The following is a 14,493-nucleotide window of genomic DNA, read 5'->3' as shown; positions in this document are numbered from 1 at the left end:
CCAGGAGTTGATTGCTTTTGGTGAAAATTCCTGGTGAAAAATATTAAGAGATTTGGACTTGTCAAAAGGTACCTTCACTTATCACCTCATGGGCTTATCGCAGTGAAAAACTAGAATGCGTTTTATCCCCACACTAGATGTATCAAACCCATATTCACTGTCGAATTTACATCTTAAATAATCAGGCAGGGAGAGGTTAGAAAATGAAGACCGGCTGCGTCATTGGAGGTTTATTTGATTTTATGTTGCATGGGCAGCATCAGGAATCGAACCCAGGTCTCGGGCATGGCAGGCGAGAGCTCTGCCTGCTGAGCCACTGTGGCCCACCAAAGAATGTCTTGGTTAATTTTTTTTTTCTTTGCATGGGCAGCACCGGGAATCGAACCCGGGTCTCCAGCATGGCAGGTGAGAGCTCTGCCTGCTGAGCCACTGTGGCCCACCCGTGATTTATTTTGTTACATTATGAGCTACAGATGCCATTTAACTTTCTGGGAGTTTTGTTTTATTTCTTAAGAATGTCAGTTCTCCAGTGGATGGAAAGAAAATCCTCCAGCCCCTGCAGGTGTTAGGGTTTGCAGCAGGTTTCAGTGACTTCCTCCACTTTCCTCAGTTTATTCTGCCTCAAAGGACAGGGAGCTTATCACGAATGAATGGCGCCTGTTTGCCTCAACTTCGGTTGATCTGTTCCCATTGTACTCATCAGGTCTGCTGATACTGAAAGGAGAGCTCAAGCCCTATATCTTAACACTTCAGAATTTAATCTCAGCAAAAACGGCTGAGGGAGTCTAACAAGTTCTTGAGACATTGCCTCAGGAACTGAGGTTAGGCTTCGCATTGTATGAGCAACCCGCTTTGGCTCCTTTCTCTATTACCCAGAGATCAGTTTATAAGTCAGAAGTGTCTTTATAAGCCAGATATGTCACTTAATACCTACCTGCCCCAAACCAAAAGCTTGCAGTCAATATCTAGAATTTACAAAGTTCTTTTACAATGTTTTGATTTTTGATACCTATAAAAATCTTAAGCAAAAAATTTAAAAAAGATCTTAAGTAATAAGCTTTTCGGTGTTATCTGTTCTTTTACTAATGAGGAAATAATGACTTCTATAGCACTTGATGTGTTCCAGGTACTGTTCTAAGCAATTCACATATAATAACTCCTAATTCCTTTGACATAGGGACTATTGTTATCTACATTTTGTGATGAGAAAATAAGCACAGAGTGATTAAATAATTTGCTCAAGAGCACACAGCTGGTAAAGGCAGGGTCCAGACGCCACACCCTTAACCTCACACTGTACTACCTCTGGGTATCAGACAGAGAGAAGTTGGTAGAGTGGCCTCATCAAGGTTACACTGGGGCGAAGGAAGGAATCAGACTGATGGGGGCAAACTGAAGCTTTCTTGCTCTCTGAGAGCACAGTTGAGGCTCTGTCCTGGGCCTCTGTGCATCGGAGCACACAGGACTCCACCTTTGGCCATGCATCTAGATTTGTTCTGTCTCCAAGACTGGCCACTCAGGATTTGTGACCAACTGAAGTCAATATCAGGGACTCCAGTTCCCGGGAAATGTAACGCATATGCCATCATTATTAAACCGTATATATTTGCAAACAGTCTTTAATTGCTTCTGTTATGTGCATCAGGAAATTATGCCATTGCTGTACAGCTTACTTGCAGACTGAAATCCAGGGTTAGCAATCCATCCATCTATTTAGATTAAGGTGTATTACTTTGTAAACTTAATATATATATATTATTTTCTTTCGGCCTGGGCAGGCTCCGGAAATCGAACCCGGGTCTCTGGCATGGTAGGCAAGAATTCTGCCACTGAGCCACCGTTGTGCCGCCCTCAAACTTAATATTTTAACAAAGAAACTGAGTAGCTGGGGAAACTGACCACACTGAAAGAGCCCTTCTTTATTGGGTCAAGATTAATCCAGCATTAAGGTAAGAAAACTGTTAATGCTCTCACATGGTTTCCTCATCTGCTACTTTTGCTTACAGGCTTGCTGATACTTTCTAGACTAAAAATAAGACATACAGGTTGAAAAATAACTTTCCCCTGATTTGTGAATTACATTCACTTTTAAGATCTTAAGAAGTTATAATGACTTACACTTACACATTTAATAAATTGCTTTTAAGAATAATAGTACCACATAAAATTGAAAGACATTCTTGGACAGTGTCTTCACATAACAAATACTCAAATATTTTTAAAATGAACAACTAAATGGCTACCTTGCAAAATCTAGGTTCCGTAGGTACAAAACAAAGTTCTGGGGATAGAGTGGGTGCTCAGAAAGCACCGTGAGTTCTCTCAAAGGGAATTTCTTAGGGAAAAATTCCATGCCTTTTGTACGTTTTGCTATGATACGTGTCCCAGCATTAGTAAGAAATCAAAAAAGTTCCCTGGAAAGGGACTGAGTGTGTGAGGCTGCCATGTGTCTGGCCTGTGATGGGTACTCTGGAAAAGACCTGGAGTTAGTTCAGGACTTACCTTGAAGTTTGTAATCTGATTGGGGGAAGCAAGGCTTTCTATGCAAAACATAATAGGAGATCAAAGCCAGATGAGCTATAATTCAGAACTAGAATGTGAGTTACCTATTTAATTCCAAGAACCTGGGAGTGATTCTGAACCACAAGTGTCTTCTTGGATTTTTAAAGACCTCTGTTCGAATGGCTCATGTTCAACTGATGGGCATAGCATGCAACTTTTGTGGCCAAAAGTTCTGGTTCAAGTCAACAGGCTGTCTCCCCTCCGATATTACTTAAGGCATTACTGATGCCAGCAAAGGTTTGTGCTTTGCCAATTGCCAGAAGCAACCTGAACACCCTTCCTGAGGTGGGTCCTGTAAACTCTACACCTTCCTGTTGTAAAGCATCCCTCCCCCTCCCAGCAATTTTCACATCCCCTTGCACACTTCATGCAAGGCCATATGCCTGGACATCAAATGATGGTAATGACGTGTGCTGTTTGTTTTTTTCCCCAAGTCAAAGAGAAGTTCTAACACTGGAAAAGTAAGGGCATTACGATTTCCTCTCTCTTCAGAGTGCTGACCTTGGTGCTTGCAGGGTCCGTGTCCCTCTAGTAAGAGTAGCCCTGTGTTTCCATTAGAGGGAACCAGTCATAAGTAGACAGGCTAAGATGTCCCATGCTCCATTCCTGTGTTGATCTGGGTATTTGTATTGAGAGCGTAATTGACTGGCTCATCTTTCTGAAGGCAAGCCCTCAGCAGTTATCTACAATTATCTACAATAAAAACTATGGTGATAATGGGCTTGCCTTTATCTGCTGCTGTATGTCCTCTGATGTTTAAGAGTATCCCTCTGTGAACTTCCTTATTGGTATGGGTACCATGTCTCCAACATAAATCTCATATGACCCGTCTCCCCCTGCCCATCCCCACTCCATTTCTCAGCTGCCCCTGCTTGTGATTAGGATCTCCTTGATCAAGAGGGAGCCAAGTTCTGATTCTTCCTTATCCTTCAGTTTCCTTCACGTCTTGCAAGCAGAGCCAGTAAGGAGCACCCCCCACCCACACCCCCATTCTGTTCCTAGCTTGCAGGATCTCAGAACCCCCATGGCTCTCTGACCCTATAGAAGCTCTTGTCCTTGAGGAACTGGCCAGAAGCAAACCTCCATTTCCTTGTTGGGTTTTTGGGGCCAGTGAGCAAACCCACCCCAGCAGGTGGCTTTCTGGGGGTCAGCTGCATTCATCCCTTTGCCACCAGGGGTCCTGGGGACCTGTTGACCTCTTGATTCTGTGCTGGACGGGCAAGTCCAGTGGTTCTGTTGTCCCCAGCATCCTATCCTGTCTGTGTTGTCAGAGCTGGGCCCGGGGTTCAAGTCCTGGCCGACTGAGGGTTTCTCGTTCGTTCCCTGCTGTCTTTGTCAGACGCCCCCCACCCTGCCTTGCTGGTTTTCTTCCCTGAGTGCACCTGCAGGTATCCTGCAAGAGGCATGTTTGCAAAAAGAATCAATGAGAGAGGTTTACTTGGCAGCTATAAAATAGAAGTACTGTAAGGAGCTACTAAATAAATTTGTGCTGCTTCAACCAGGGAATTTCAGCCCTCCTGGGTGCAGGGGATGTGAAATGAAAAAAAAAAAATTATAAGGCTAAACTGCCAGTTTGATGGCTCATTTATTTGGTGGTCTTAAGAAAGCGTAGGACCCTGTACAACATGGATAATAATCAAACTCAGTTCCTCCTGCGTTTGTCGAGAGTCAATGAATGTTGTATGTTTTCTCCTACCATGAGACTAGGTGAGGGAAACTCCTGGCTCCCTTCACCCAAATGAAGTTGCCCCACACATGCACAGTGGTGAAAACGGGGCACGCTGCCTGCGTCTCAGGGGCATCAAGTTTCAGAACCAGATGGAGACCAGCACATGGTCTCTAGGGCTTAGCTTGTGAGTTCCTGGTCTCATTTTCACAGCCAGTCTTGCACAGAAGTCAATCTTGTGATCATTGCTTGACCTAAGTGACTGCTGAGAGAATGTAAGAAGGGGTGGGGGGAAAGGAGCCTCAGAGAAACCTTGGTCACACTTTCTGGGTTGGGAAACGTGTTGCCTTTTCTTCTTCTCTCATTAGAAAATGAAGGATTTTCAATTCAGCCTCATAATGATGAATGTTCTTACATCTTGTCCCATAGATGTCCCCCTAGGTGAGTCTCACAAACAGCACGTGTCATTGCACGGGTAGAAATGACATGATGACCTCTTTTAATCATTAGGGATGTTTCGTCTTTCATCAGAGACCTCATTTTCATACTACATCGGCTAAGTCTACAGGACACCTAGTATGACTATTGAAAATATAAATGCCACCCATAGCAGTGATGATGTATGTAGGAGGCTTACTTTAGTAGATTATATAAATAGACTTATGTAGTAGAAATTACTTTGGGTAATTTCAGTGATGAAAAATGAGCTTTTGGTAACAGGTTCAGAACTCTGAGTCCACATTGTGTAAGATCTTTAAGCTAGTAAGATGATCTTTTTTTTTTCAACATGCCATTGCAGGCAGGGTTCCAAAAGAAATCTCCATTCCTACCAGTCGGTCCTTTCCTCTTCCTTGGGAATTAAAGCCTTAAAAGGTAGAGAAATTAACAAAAAGGATTAAAGCCAAAATATGTAAAGGTGTATTTTAGTGATTTTTTTCCTGGTAATCAAAGTAATGCATAATTCTTACAAGCAATTTAGAAACTACAAAAAAGAAGGAAATAAAAATCATCCATAACTGTATCACCCAGAAAGTTTTAATCTTTCTCTTTTAGTTATTCTCTTCTCTCCTTTTTGCCTCCTTTCTCTCTTCTTCCCCAGAATTGTAACATAATTAAGAGAATGTTGAAAATATAATTTTGCATCCTGCTTTCTCATTTCAAATTGTATCAGTCTATAATTATAAGTCATGAAACCCAGAAGCTATAAAGGAAAGGATGATAGATTTAACAATATATAAGTGTGAACGTTACCATAAGCAAAGTTTAAAAATAAACCAAGCAATAATATTTGCAAGTGATCTATAATAAATTATTCCTGTCCATAATCCTGTCATATGTAATGAGCCTCTAAGAAAACAACTTAAAAATCAACAACTCACTTTTTAAAATGGGTAAAATGTGAATAGGTGACAGTCAGAAGAACTAAAACGGCCATTAACCATGTATATATAGAGAGATATTGACCTCATTAATAGTCAATAAATGAAGTTAGAAGAGCAGTGAAATAATTTTTCACTAGCAGATCCACAGAGATTATGAGGATGATTATATCTAGCCTGGATAAGGAGGCCAGGAGATGGACATTCCCACATACCATTGGGGAGAGTATAAAACTGATGCAACCTTTTTGGAGGGCAGCCTGTTGACATCTAATTAAATTTTAAATGTTTAAACCCTTTGACACAGAATTTCCACTTCTAGAAATTTATCCTAAATAAACACTCCCACAAGTGTGCAAAGAATGTTCATTCCTACATTGAAGTTGCAAGCAATTGGAAGCAATCAAATGGTTAGAGGGGCTAATTAAACTATGGTTCATCTTCCTAATGGAATCATGTGTAGTCATTACAGATAATGAGGCAGATCCATAAGATAAAAAAACATGTCCACAACATTTGTTAACTGAGAAAATCAGGTTACCTCATATGTCATGTTGATGTTGCATTGAGAGGAAAAGATTGGAAGACTATAAACCTGTCATTGTTTTCTCCATTATTTTTTTTCAGGAATGATTATGTAATTAAAAACATACTTATGGTAAAGAAATAATTTTCAGACGACAAAATTATGTCATAAAAATGTCTCTACATTTTTAGTTCTTCATATAATTTTAGGAGCTTTTGTAAAATTCTGTCATGAATATACCATAGATACACTACCATTACTGCATAATTTAGCTTGTTTCCTAATTTTGCTATTATGAGCAATGCAGCAAAGACACTTTTGCAAAATAAATACTTAAATATATGCTCACAAGAGCATTACATCATGTAGCAAAGATTGGGAATTTAATGAAGAAAGAATTCATTGGGTAGATTTCAAATCTCTGCATCCTCAAGGATTTTGAATGTACCCAGTTGACATTTTCTAATCCTTTAAAATCTGAAAACTCTAGGTGGCTGACATGGAGGCAGAAGTGTTGTGCCTCTACTTCTCCCAACTCCGCTGGCCCCTTCTGGGTATAACTGTTTGGGCCTCTCCCCATGTTTGTGGTCTCAGTGTAAAGAAGACCAGGGGTCTTATCCCCAGGTACTCTACCTGAGGCTCAGTCCCAAGCCAGCGCCTCCTCGCTTTATTCCCTCTCCCCAAGAGAACTCAGCCACACCCAGCTAATGACCTTGAATTTTTATTTCCAGCCCTGTCCTCTGAGTTCTCGCCATGTATATCCAGCTGTCTTTTAAACATCTCCATTTGGAGGTCTAAAAACAAAACTCAAACTCAATATGTCCAAAATAAATTCTATAAGCTAGAACATCGTGGCACCTTCACTTTTACCCTCCACATCCTTCCACTACTAAATCCCATCAGGTTCACTGAATAGCTCTCTCCTCTTCCCCCTTTACTGCCCCCACCTTAGTCCAGGCCACCACCTGCACTCCAGTAGCTTCCCAACTGGACTTCTCGTGACCACTCTTGAATTTCCATTCTGTTCTCCAGGCTGGAGCTGGAGCCTTGTTGTACTATCCCAGATCTCATGCTGTCCCTCTCCTGTATAGGACTTTTCCATGGTTCCTCTTTGGTCTTAGGCTAAGGCTGACATCCTCACTGCCATGGCCCACAGGATCCCACCTCTTCTAAGTCTTGCTGTCTCTTGCTCCGCTGCCCCAGTCTGCAGGACTCCCGCCACACTAGTCCTTGTTTCTTGACTCTATCATGCTCCCCTCCCCTCTGTTCCCTCTTCCGAGAATGCTCTTCCTCTTCCATCCGTCCCCTTCTCCCTGCTTCTTCACTTGGTTAATAATCTTCATAGCTCAACCCAAATGCCACTTTCTTGAACCTTTCCTCCCATTATAGATTCCCATATTTTTTTTTCTTAATTGCTCTTATAACAGTTTGTAATTGTAAATTTACTTGTGTGATTATCTGATTGTATCTCCCATCACTTTAAACTCCACAAGGGAGCTTACTATTTATCCCCAACTCTTTGCTCTTGGCCTGACACATGAGCGATAGTAGAGATGTGTTGGGTGGGTGAGCGGGTAAATATATTGTGTTAGGTAGTAAATGAATGGCACTGCCATCTAACTCATGGTACAGCCACATCTAAGGCTTTTATTATTTCAGTGGCTTCTCAAAATTCTATTCCTAATTTTCCTCAATGAGTCTTGCTTTGAAAAAATTTCAGATTTAGTAAACCCAGACACTCAGCACAACACAGCACTCAATGGTTTTGTTTTGAAATTAAGATCCTGGCCCAAATCCATGCCAACCATTAATGCTTGTCCACATGCCAGCCTCTCCTCCTTGAACGAGTTTTGAAAAAAATCTGCAGAGGACAGATTATCTTCTGAGTCTTTCACTACCAAAGAGAGATTTGCTCTCTACTCCCCTACGCCTGTACCTGCAAGGATTGTGTGAAACCCACTTAACCTAAAGGAAATAAAACAAAGATTGTTTTGTAGAATTTCGACTGTGCATTTCATAGTGGTGGACACGAGATGTCCTTTTGTCACAGTGCTATCTTGGGTTATCTACTGATCCTCTTAGATGGATCTTGTTTCAATTGGTGAAACCCTCTGAGGAAACCACCTTCCAGGAGGCCGTGTCAACAGCCCCTTAGATAGAAGTGTCATGGGGCATGAGCCCAGGCCTTGGAAGTGAGCAGAACTGAGTTCTAATCCTGATTTTACCACTAGCTGCCTATATGATCTTGGGCTGGTACCTGTTTCATAGAGCTGTTGTGAGGACAAAATTGAGAGAATATGAATAAGACATTTAGCATTAGGTAATATCATTCTGTGTTAGCTACCAATGCCACTATTATCTTCATCCCTAAAGCTTTTGTCACGTTCTCTGCACACACGTATACACACACACAACATACGAGCAAACAGACAAAAGTAGTATGCTGACAGTAGTACTCTGCATATGTTATGATAGTATGGAAGTATTATTTAAGAACTTTTTACTATGATGCTAGTATCAAAATTGCATTTCATTTAAAAGGCTTTGTCTTTCAAATAGAGATATTCAAGTATTTGTCGATGAGGTGGTTTGATCTATTGGATTAGCTTCAAAATACCCTAAAAAGATGGGTCAGGAAGGATATGTTGATGAGATGAGACCAGCTGTGGGTAGATAACTGCTGGCGCTCTTGCATGGATACGGGGCTTGTTATGTTATTGTCTGGGTTATTATCTAGGCCTTCGCATGTGTTTGAAATTTTCCATGATAAAGAGTTTTTTAAAAAATGCTAAAAACAGTTACTGAATGTGCGTGGACCCCTATGTTCATTCTTGGTTAAAGAGCCAACTTTCAACTCACTTTTCTTTATTTCTTTTGGTGGCGTAACTGATTCCAGTGACCTAACCAGTAAGACTCCCGTCATTCTTTTTTATTACTCTCGAATAGCTCATGGTGGAAACAAAATAAATTCAATTTCTGAATCTCCTTTGTCTTCAACCACTTGGGAATCGGCTCTGAAACTACTGTGGGCATTTTAAGTAACCCTGAGTACCTAGTCAGAACAATGGACCTTTCAGCAATCAGAGTCAGTAAACTAACTCCTTCTATCCTTCTATGCTTGCAAGACAAAAGGTATAGCTATTAAATACCAGTGCTCAGTGAGCTAATGAATGGGGAGCCGGGGAGCATGCATCTGGCATTCTGGGATCTGAACCTCTGCCCTGTACGAGCTTGGACTCTTCCGTGTGCAGCCTTGTGAAGTCTGCCTGCTGAGTTGCATGTCAGCCTGGGAGGCTGAGAACTCCAAAGCCAAACACTGACCTCTGTATATTTCAAATGAAGCTCAGCAGTCAGAGGATGGCTTTTTTGTTTGTTTGTTTTTATTTGCCCCTCTCAGTGTTCTAGTCTTTCCTTTGGATGCAAACAAGCACAGGGGAAAGTATTCTGCTTAGGGCCTCTCTGTCTTATAATTGTCCCTCCTGCCTCATGAAGAGAAGAATTTGAACTTACGTTTCAGGGTTCTTTTTCCTCTGGGATCTGTCTCTAGGGGGTAAAACGCCTTGGCTTTTAATAAGTTTAATTGCTTTGGAACAAGCCTCCCTGTGAGGTTTATGGAACTTCCTTTCTAACCCCTAAAAATAAGACAGGCTCTGAGCTGTCCAGGGCGGTTCCCCTGTTGTCTTTCTAAAATGCTTCTATTCATCTCCTTTGGCAAAAGAAAAAAAGCTTGGTTCTGCCAGTAGCAAGCTGGAGCTGGAGAGCAGTAAGGTCAGGCCCTTCTAAAGGGGAGAGACAGATGCCCAGGCAGATGCTCTCTGGAATGCAGTGCAGGGTGCTGCCACAGACAGTTGAACTGGGTACTCAGGGGAGCAGAGTTGGCAATGGCTACGTCTGTCTAGAGACATCAGAAAGACTTCATAAGGGGAGGTGTGAGATATTTGAGCTGAAGGCAGAACCAACAGCCTGGGATTGTATTTTATTCATATCAGAACCCTCCTTGGGATCCCAGTTTGAGAGTTTTGTCCCATGAGATGGCAACTGGTGTGAAACCAGCAATGGCATTCCCCCAGGCCTCCTACGGCTCTGAGAATGCCTAAAATTAGACTGAAAAATCAGGTTCAAGGTGTTGAACCCGCCTCTCTGCCCTCGGACATTCTGTGGCCAGACGCACCCTAGGCCCTGTGCTGCTCAGTTCTGACTGCTGAGCCGTGAGGCTGTGCGCCAAGACTTTTTTATGCAGAGACGACGCTGCTGGGTGAATTGCAAAACTGATTGCCAAGCATTTTTCTCTCCCTGAACAAGTCCTGCTACCCGTGACAGTAGCTGAGTAATAAATGATCAAACCTCTTACCTGGGATTCGTTCACAGCCTCTCTTGAGCAATCCCAGGTCAGCTTTTTAAGACCATTGTGGGTTTCTGTTAGCACTTGTTTCTGTTACGTGAGACAGTCTTTCCCGAGACCTTAGCAGGCATAACAGTTTCGGAAGAATTCAGAAACTCTGTGCCCTTGTTGAGATGTGAGAAAGCCCGAGGGCTCTGGGGTCAGGTCCACACGGGCTGGACCACCAGGCTAGGACGGGATGTGGAGAAAGCCGAGCTCCCAGGCTGTTACCCACGGCTTGGCTCGCTCCTGGAACCCTGGACCATAATCTCTGGCCCCCGCCAGCCGCCTGACTGGTGTTTGCCATCAGTCCCAGACGACCAGGCGCTGACAGGCATCCCAAGGTCAAAACCGCTCCTGGAGGCACAACTGAGAGAGCTGGCGCCACAGGGAAGTGACCTGACCTGCTCGCAAGCCCACAGCCCCCTTCCCTAACCCTTCCCCAGCCGTTCTCTTGTGGCTCTCCCTTCACATGGGCTAAATAGGTTTTGCTCTAATCGCACGCGAGTCACGGGGACAGGGGCAAAGCAACAGTTTCCACACATCACAGCCCGCTGACAGCTGTCTTATGAGGTAAGTAAAGGATTCTGACGGAAGCAGGGAGCAGAGGCTGCTTTGGGGGCGAGGCTAGGTCTGGCTCAGAGGTGGAGGTGCCTGCTCTGATGAAGCGGGTGCAGGTTCTCTGTACGCCTTTGCCTGCCCCTGCCTCTCGCTGCTCCAGAGCAGCAGAAAGAAGCTGTCATCTGTGTTCCCACTGATCTGTGCCAAGAAAAAGAACCAAACGTATCAGGATTCCTGGAAGACAGGCGTTCATTTTCATCCCTGGGCACATCCCCTAGTGACCACTCTAGGTAAGCCCTGCGAAGCCAGGCTGGATCAATTAGCAGGGTAGCCTGCGTGAGCCCATCACACGGGGCCTGTCATCACCTCCTGCCTCCAGCCACAACATGATCCTGGGCTGGCCAGAAACCAGCCCTTACCTTCGGCCAAGCAGGTCAATGGCCCTTTGACTCCTAGCTTGGGACTTAAGGACAATGGAGCTGGCAGAGCCCAACACACCCCAGTGTGAAGCCGAAGCTCCAGCACAGCAGTCAACCCCAGCTGCTGTGAGGGCATCACCGTGAGGGGTCCAGCACCTCCCCACCTCAGTGGCCCCCGGAGGCCCAAGGGCAGGGCAGCTTCATGCACTCCAAATCTCAGGCCAGAGCAGCTATCGAGCACCCCCTGTTTGATGTGCAGCTCACTCCTCACTCAAAAGCCCCTGGGGTTTGCCTCTGACCATGTAATTCCTTTTAAAAGCAGAGCAGAAGTGTAGCACCCAGTAGGCAAGGCCGCTTCTCCCGTCCTCTTAAGGCCCCGGCTGGTGATTGCGGGGGCCAGACTGCCACGTGGCAAACCTTCCCCTGCTACAGCGTGGGGCTGGTGCGGCGTAGGGGAGGTGGTGTTTTAGGAAAGTGCTGCCTTTTATTTGCAGACAGTTTGTCACTACCCAACTGTGCTCCTCAAGCCAACCAGCATTTATCAGACAGTTCTGCCACGGCACACTCACCTCCCTCTAGTAGATTCTGCTGTTGGGGTTGGGAGAGGGCTGGAAAGGGCCTCTCACCTGGGCTCATCCTCATCCACTAGGCCTCCGGAGGGTCCAAGAACCTGGGTGAACCCAAATCCAGACACATTCTGCTTTTACTCCCAGTTTCCCTTTTCCTGGATATTCACATCTCCGCATGGAGTCCATTACAGAACCCCAGGCATTAAATCTTATTACTGATTGCGTCAGTCAGTGCTCTCCACAGAAATGGAGCCGATAGAACACGTGTGCATACACGATAATGCGTGCATGTATGCACATTATATATATCATGTGTGTGTATGCATGTGCATAAAGAGATTTATTTTAAGAAATTGGTTCACGTGACTGTGAGCAGGCCAAACATTTCCGTAAGAGTGATGCTGGAGTATTTTTGTTTTTGATTTGTTGGAGAAGTTATGGCTTTAAAGAACAATCGTGCATAAAATACAGGATTCCCATCCTCCAGCCCACTACCCACACCTTACATCGGTGTGGAGCATTTGTTATAATTGATGATAGCACATTTTATCATTATACTATTAATTAAAGTCAACGTTTTAACTTAGAGTTGACTGTTTGTGTAGCATAGTTCCATGGATTTTTTTTTTTATGTATTTTGTTACCGTATATACAATCTAATATTTCCCCTTTTAGTCATGTTCAGATATATGTTGTAAGGCTATGCTCAGAATGTTGTGCCACCATCACCACCGTCTGCTACCAAACCATTTCCATCATTCCAAATGGTGACCCTGTAGATTTCAAGCCTTAACTTTCCATTCCCTATCCCCTGCCCTCCCCTCGTGACCAGTATTCTAGATTCTGACTGGGTCTGCAGATTCTAATTGTTTCAAATCAGCAAGACCATATAATATTTGTCCTTCTGTGTCTGGCTTATTTCACTTAACACGATGTCTTCAAGGTCCATCCCTGGTGTCGCATGAATCAGAAAGTCATTCCTTAAAGTCTGGAGTCTGAAATCACAGGGAAACCTGGCAGACTGGAAACTCCAGTAAGAGTTGATATTGAAATAAGTTTGAAATCCATCGGGGAGGCCAGCAGACTGGAAACTCAGGGAAGAGTAGATGTGTAGTCTTGAGGTAGAATTTCTTATTTTTCTGGAAACCACATTTCTTCCTTTTAAGGCCTTCAGCTGGCTGGGTGAGGCTTGCCCACATCATCAAGAATATTCACCGTTGTTTAAAGGCAGCTGAGAATAGCTGCTCATCACATCTACAGAATGCCTTCACGAAAACGTCCAGGCCACTGTTTGACCACAAAACTGGGCACCAGAACCTAGCCAAGCTGACACATAAAATTAACCATCAGATTGACTTTGCTTTCACCAAAGCTCTGCTCACTGACCCGTTTCTTTCCACCCATTTGTCACTATCCTAGTTCAGGTCCAAACTTCTTGTCTGCAAACCATTTCAGCCAACTCCAGCTAATCTTTTCTGTTCAGCTGGGAACCTGTTACTCCTTTAAGTAGAGAGTTTCAATCCATCCCCTTTGCCTAATATCAAAAGGACAAAATCTTTAGCATGGCATTCAGGGCTCTTTGCAGTTTGAACTTGACTTTCCTCTCTAGCCCTGGAACCTTACATGGCCCTGGTACTCCTCTGCTGGCTCTCCAGCCCCACCGCATCACATGGGCTTCCCAAGGCTCCCCACGCCCACTCTGCCCGTCCATACCCTCTGCCAGTCTCTGCACCTGCTCCATCCCTCTGCCCACTGCAGCCTCACACACCCCTTCTCTGTTTGGAAGGCTCTGACTCATGCTTAAAGACCCAGCTCAATTTCCACTTCAACTGTAAAGCTGTCCTTCTCTCTTGTCACCAGGAGGAATTAACTGTTTTCTCTTATGTTTCTTTCACAGCACTCGATTCATACTTCCATCATGCGGCTGCTATTACACAGGAACAATATATATGGTTTTATATATAGTTTTAAATATGTATGTATATATATATATATATATACACATATGTGTTTATTTCACAAGCATGAGTATACTGTGTTAGGCAAAATGTTGAACCAAATCAACATGATCTCTGCCCTCATAAACCTTATTATCTCACAAATATGTTTCCCCATTACACTATGAGTTCCTTGGGGGTAAAGATCATCTTTATATTCTTGCTGTTTATCACATTGCTGACATGCAGTGGCCACTTGCTCAATGAATACTCGTCAAGTAAATTCCAATGGGTAGAGACGGATGCCCGCGTAAGTGGGGGAAGGGGTGGATGGATTTCTTATGGGTACGAGGGAAGTGAGAACCCTGTGGAAGTCACATTCTGCCCCCAGTCTCCAAGGGGCAGCCTACTTTTTTGTTTCTATATAGCCCATTCATATGTCCACATCATCTTGGGACTTGGAGCCAAATTCTGAAACTTGATCAAACTTTTA

General features: G+C 43.9%; 1 protein-coding gene across 4 annotated transcripts in view; it reads left to right on the top strand.

Annotated features, from left to right (window-relative positions):
* Nucleotides 1–14,493, top strand: part of PRKCH (protein kinase C eta) — a 257,755-nt gene that overhangs the window by 217,488 nt on the left and 25,774 nt on the right. The window lies entirely within an intron of this gene.

Source organism: Tamandua tetradactyla, chromosome 12, assembly GCF_023851605.1.
Source record: "Tamandua tetradactyla isolate mTamTet1 chromosome 12, mTamTet1.pri, whole genome shotgun sequence".
Classification (NCBI taxonomy): Eukaryota; Metazoa; Chordata; class Mammalia; order Pilosa; family Myrmecophagidae; genus Tamandua; species Tamandua tetradactyla.
This window is presented reverse-complemented; position numbering and strand designations above follow the sequence as displayed.